The 6000-nt window shown below is 50.8% G+C and overlaps 1 protein-coding gene across 1 annotated transcript in view; it reads right to left on the reverse strand.

Annotated features, from left to right (window-relative positions):
• Nucleotides 1–4278, reverse strand: part of FRMD6 (FERM domain containing 6) — a 108554-nt gene extending 104276 nt beyond the window's left edge. The window contains exon 1 of the mRNA XM_073350155.1: nt 3463–4278. The gene's annotated coding sequence lies outside the window, so the exon portion shown is untranslated. The remainder of the gene's footprint in view (nt 1–3462) is intronic.
• Between the last annotated feature and the right edge of the window lie 1722 nt (nt 4279–6000).

The raw sequence follows: 6000 nt of genomic DNA on the forward strand, positions 1-6000 counted from the left end.
ATTAAACGTTAGCTGATTGATGTATTGAAGTTAAACACTAAGGATCAAGTCCTGGGCCCACTAGAGCTAGCAGCAAAACTCCACTAAAGTCCGGGGAGCTAATTTTTACTTGTTAGATTCAGTCGCATAAGATGATTTGTATTGCATGTGTCTGTATCTTCCCATTGTACCTTCCCATCTATCTTAGGTTTTTCTAAGGCAACTACCCACAGGTGCTGACTTTTGTTTTTGCTGGTGGGTGCTTTTGAAGAGGTGTGTTTGGGGAGGGGGGCTCTGCCAGTTTTGGGGGCAGGCTATTTTCAGCATATTTATACACATCTTTTATATTCCAGTGATTGACTGTGGGTCTATACCTGGTATCTTAGTGGGCGTGGGGGACCTTGGGGGAAGAGGCGGAGCAGTGGCGGGAAGAGACAGAGCAGAGGCGGGGCCTTGGGCCGGAGCAGGGGTGGGGGTCACAGGGCTTCTAGGGAGCTTCTAGGGAGCTTCCAGCACGCCTGTCCAGCCTCCCGAAATGCAAGAGTCACATGCTGCCTATGACTGTGGCTCCTGGGTGCTGAGCTTTCCCTAGCTTTTTCGGCGGGTGCATGAGCCCAGGAACACTCACGGAGTCAGTGCCTAGGCAAACACTGGTTTCACTGTTCTATGTGTGGTTAACTAATTACTAAGAACCTATTTTCTGATGTTTAATATTAGACACACAGGAACTATTCTAATAAATCTAAATTATGTGAGTAATTCAATGCATTTGAAGTATTGCTCAACTGTGGTCTGTTAGAGATTGGTTTGCTTAATAATATAGCTGGAATCCGAGTTTCTCTGTTTGCCGGCTCCATTTCTAATCTGGGGGGAGATTTAATTTTAATTCAAAACTTTTAGTTGCCAGCAAGTTAAGTGTCTCCTCCATCTGTATCTTTTGTTAGAAAGCTGTTTGTAATTTAGGGTTGCCACATCTCAGGTACAAAAAGCCAGGACGTCAAGCATGATCCTGAGCCCATAAAACTGGGGTGTACAGAGCATCCTTACAGACTTCCCACGACAGCCACTCAAAAGAGGGACGAACCAGGGAAAACCTGGACATTGGCAACTTTATTCTGACTCAAATCCTCCCCCCCGCCAACCCCCGCAGATTAAACAAATCTACTAGCGCTATTTTATGCACAAAATGAGTAAAAGCCACATATCACCTGGAATAACCTCAGCCTCTGATTGGAAAATCTGCATTTACACTGAAAAACCAAACATTTGTTTGCACTAATCAAGGAGCCTGATTGCCAACTACTTGATTTGCACATGCAAAGATCTGTTTGTGCATGCAATTTGGGTAATTGCACATGCAGACGGTTGGCCATGCCAATTATTCTGCACATGCGAATTTAGAGGCTGGTTTGAAGCAGGTTGAAAAGGTGGCTCTAAGGATCCAGCTGTCAATGGGCTTTGCGTCAAGTCATTAAATAATTCAGAGCTGCTTCTAACCTAGAGCTACACACACGGTACAGGGCTCATGAGAGCAATGCGCTCAGGCTTTCTAGTGCCAGCAGAGCTAGCGCAAGGCTCCAGGATTTTTAATCTGGCAGAAAAAATATATTCCCTCATTCAATTCCTACCTTATTTTGGGTTTTTCCTCTGGCTGTACCCTCCTTCCCCCAGGTTTCCCATGTACCCTGCATGGGACCAAAATGATGGTGCAAACACTCCACTGCGGCAAGAAAGAAAACACTGGGTGGGGGCAAATCCTCTTTCCCAGTCCCTGTTTTCATTCTTGGTTTGCTGATTACGTTACGCCAGGAGCAGCGTATCGGCATTTAGACACAGCCCTTTCCTCACACGTGGAGTGGCTCCGTCTCAAGGAGGCGCTGCAAAGCAGGGAAGCCTTCCCGTTCCTCCCAGTTATAACCTTAGCCTGGCAATTCTTAACCAGGTGCTCGACTCCCTCACTGGGAAGTGGTGAACGGCTTCCAGCTGAGCCTGCAGCCATGTCCCCGATCAGGGTGGTGCTGTGAGCACTCTGTCATCGGGTTAGAGAAGCAAGTAGAATTCCTTGCTAATGCAGTAGGCTTTTAAACGCATGCCTGCTGTGAGACAGGGCTCCAGTACTCAGGGGAGAGTGAATGACAGATTGACGCTAACTTAGATTTCACATCCAAATCTAGATCCTGAGCAAGCCACTGTGGGAAGCATTTTGAAAAGACAAGCGGTCTTACATAGAACTGTCACTGCAATGGAAAGGAAGCATGGACAGCTCCGAGTGCTGTTAACTGAGTGGGGCACAAATCCTTAACACAATGAAATCTAGTGCCTGATGAACTAAGGAGAGTTATGTTATGACTGTTTATTGCAATGACCAATTTATGGATCTGATCTTGTCAAAACTTGCCACAGTTGACACATTAAGACAACCTGCCTTTGACTAGCTTTGCCTTGTGTGTAATTGTCATTGTGGGTATGTCTATGCTGCACACTAAGCTCAGGATCTGACTCAGGTTTGAACCCAAGACCCCGTTTGTCCACACACAGATCTGCCTGATTCGGGTCTGCAAGCACTCAGGATGTGGGCCCTGGGACCCTGCTGGGAGGTGGGTCAGAGCATGAGGCTCGGGCCCAAGCCCTGTCATTTTGCAGTGTGGACGCAGCTCAAGCTGCACATCTGAGTCAGACAGTCTGTGTAGTGCAGTGTGGACGTGTTAGCATGGCTGTTAGACCAGGTACAGCAATTGTAAGCCTAGGTTTACAATGCAGTGTGGGTGCTCAAGAGCAGGTTTCAAACCACTGAGTTGACAAGCACAGGTCCCACAGATCTGGGTTTACAATCATAGAATCATAGAAGATTAGGGTTGGAAGGGACCTCAGGAGGTCCAACCCCCCTGCTCAAAGCAGGACCAACCCCAACTAAATCATCCCAGCCAGGGCTTTGTCAAGCCCAGCCTTAAAAACCTCCAAGGAAGGAGATTCCACCACCTCCCTAGGGAACCCATTCCAGTGCTTCACCACCCTCCCCGTGAAAAAGTTTTTCCTAATATCCAACCTAGACCTCCCCCACTGCAACTTGAGACCTTTACTCCTTGTTCTGTCATCTGCTACCATTGAGAACAGTCTAGAGCCATCCTCTTTGGAACCCCCTTTCAGGTAGTTGAAAGCAGCTATCAAATCCCCCCTCATTCTTCTCTTCTGCAGGCTAAACAATCCCAGTTCCCTCAGCCTCTCCTCGTGAGTCCTGTGCCCCAGCAGCAGGAGGGCCAAGGAGCCAGAACAGGCCTCGGGTACGCACTGTGCCAGAGCCCCTCCCCCAGCTCCTTACCCCCATTCCCTGCTGGCTCAAGGCTTCTTCCACCCCCAGCAGGGAGAGGGGCTGCTGTGGGTTCCAGGCCCACTCCCCGCCATGTGAGGTGCACGGTAGGTACCAGATTCCCACATAGCCCCATGGGGGCTCAGCTACCACAGCTATGGAGGCCACATGAGTACCTGAGACTTGGAAGGGCCGTGCCCACGATCACCCAGCCGGGCAGTGTTAGGACTAGAACCCAGGTCTCCTCGCTCCCACTCTCAGGCCTGCTCCACTAGACCGCACTGCCTGTCCTGGCAAATGGGGTCTGCTCCAGGGTGCAGGGCCATTCTCCGGCCCCTACACTGTGCAGCTGTGACTGTGGGTCATGTGATGGAACCAATTATCCTGAGCAGACTTGGCCAGGAGAGACGCCGTTTGAAAATCCTAGGACGAGCTTGAGTTTCCTGCTACTCTTCACACATTCAGGCATAAAAGGAATTGAGAAACCATCAGATGCACATCTTTGTCAGGCACATACCCCTTGAAAATAATAAGAAGAACTGTGTTCCAGGAGCATGGAGGGGCTCAATCAGGGATCACACCCCTTTTGTACCAGGAGCTGTACAAATTTGCAGTGAGAAACCCAGTCTCTGTCCCAAGGACCGTACTGCATTTGGCCCCAAAGCTATAACTGGATCTGCACCTGTGGCTTTAGGAAACAATGGTCCTCCTCTTAATACTTCATCTCTACTAAACTATTCAAAAAGACTTTGCTGGGATAGTCAGCAAATCCCAGCGATCTCAGCTTGTACTATCCATGTTCCTTGCGTTCAGTTTCCTTTGACCCACCAGGTTCCTGGCAGGCAGAATGCAGCAGCATAGCAGATGGGTATATCCAAGGTGAAATCAGCCTGTCTTCTTTTAAATGCAAGTGTCACATGGCACAATGTCAGAGGAGAGCCGGGTGGTAGAAAGAAATGTAACCGAATATGGCACAAGAAATGCACACTATAAATAAAACATGTAGAGGAGGATTTTGTATTCCCTGCATGACCACACCCCACCCTATCTACACACACACAGATGCATACTCTACTATCTGTATCCATCCACATACACGGTGCCAGGGCAGTTCCACTGTGCAAAAAGCAGGGGAAAACAGGCTTTGGGGTTTGTACCCAGCGAGAGCTCCCTGCAGACCCGTGCAATGGGGATCTGGCTGATCCCCTGGTCATTGCTCTGAGAGGGGAAAAGGGGAAGCCATGTGGAGGCTCTTCCAGCCCAGAGGTTGCAACAGCAGCAGCCTGGGAGCAGTGGTTTCTAGCCCTCAGTCCCCAGAGTAATGCCACCTGGCTGCTTGGGCTGTGTGCTGGGGCCAGAATTTGGGGCGTAACCAAAAGGCCCCAGCCAGCCGGTCGGCTCTCGCCCTGAAAGGGCTTCAGCCAACATGTCGTTTGTGTGACTTGTGCACGGCCCGGCAAGGGGACAGATCTGAAGGCTTGCAGAGAAGCGATGGTAAATCAGGCCAGGCGCTGACGGCTGACGCAGGGATGTTACAAGTAAGCCCTGTGGAAAAATGTAACAAAGAGACCCCTGCCACTCTGTCCCTGCCATGCCGACTTCCCCCTGCATCTGTCAGCATGCGTCCCGGACGCTCTGTGTCTGCAGCTACCTCATCAGCCTCTGTGAGACGCCTCTGGCCTGCTGCCAGAGGGGAGAGGGCAAAGGCCAGACACGGGAAGGAGGACTGCAAGAGAGAGAGAGTGAGCTCCCCTCCTGCTATCACTGGGTCTTCCCCAGCTGGCATTTTTAAAGGGCTCTGGTCAAGGTTTAATGCTAAGAGCATCACGGCCACGTGGAAAAGCTTCCAGGATAACCTCCCCAACAGCTAGCTTAAGCTCCAGGCGTGCTCCCACTGACGGCAACACTACCATGAATGGGGCTGGGTCACCCCGCTGGGGAAAAGCAGGAGGGACCAGCTGTGAATCGTTCCCACAAGAAGTGACAGCAGCACGGAAGAATCAGGAAGCCCAGTGAGGATCCAAATGCAAAGGGAGCTTTATGACTCTTCCCAGGGCCTGCGGGTTGGAACCACTCTGGGAGCTGGAGGGCTGTTCATCACACGCTTGTCTAATTAAAGTGAAGCAGGAGGGAGTTGGAGCGACAGGTTGACTCACCTTCCCCAAGGCTAGCTAGTTAGACTGGCGTGTGTGGGTGAGTTGCAGGGTTGGAGGGGGAAGCAGATGCCTGAGTCATGCTCCCACTTAAATCAATGGGAAAATTCACTTCAGAGGGCCCCTGAAGTCAGGCAGGCAAAACTGGGAGGCAGGAAGAAAGCAGGATCTAGGGCATTACTACTGCTTTACCGTACACCACGCTGTCAGGAGTGCACAGGACTTTCACAGAATCTCAGGGTTGGAAGGGACCTCAGGAGGTCATCTAGTCCAACCCCCTGCTCAAAGCAGGACCAACCCCAACTAAATCATCCCAGCCAGGGCTTTGTCAAGCTGGGCCTTAAAAACCTCTAAGGAAGGAGGTTTTTGTGCTAGTTACACGAGGTCCCTGCCCCCAGGGAGCCTGCAAACTAAAGTTGAGTTTACAACGTCATCGGCAGAGAGTTTGTCATCTAACGGGGGCGTTGCTGGAGCAGAGATGTGGGGCAGGGGGCAAAGAGCAATCAGAAGCAGAGGGATGCGTTAGGGCTATGTGTGAGAGGCCCAAAGCACCCCAGTGAA

This window comes from Lepidochelys kempii, chromosome 6 (genome assembly GCF_965140265.1).
Source record: "Lepidochelys kempii isolate rLepKem1 chromosome 6, rLepKem1.hap2, whole genome shotgun sequence".
Lineage (NCBI taxonomy): Eukaryota > Metazoa > Chordata > Testudines > Cheloniidae > Lepidochelys > Lepidochelys kempii.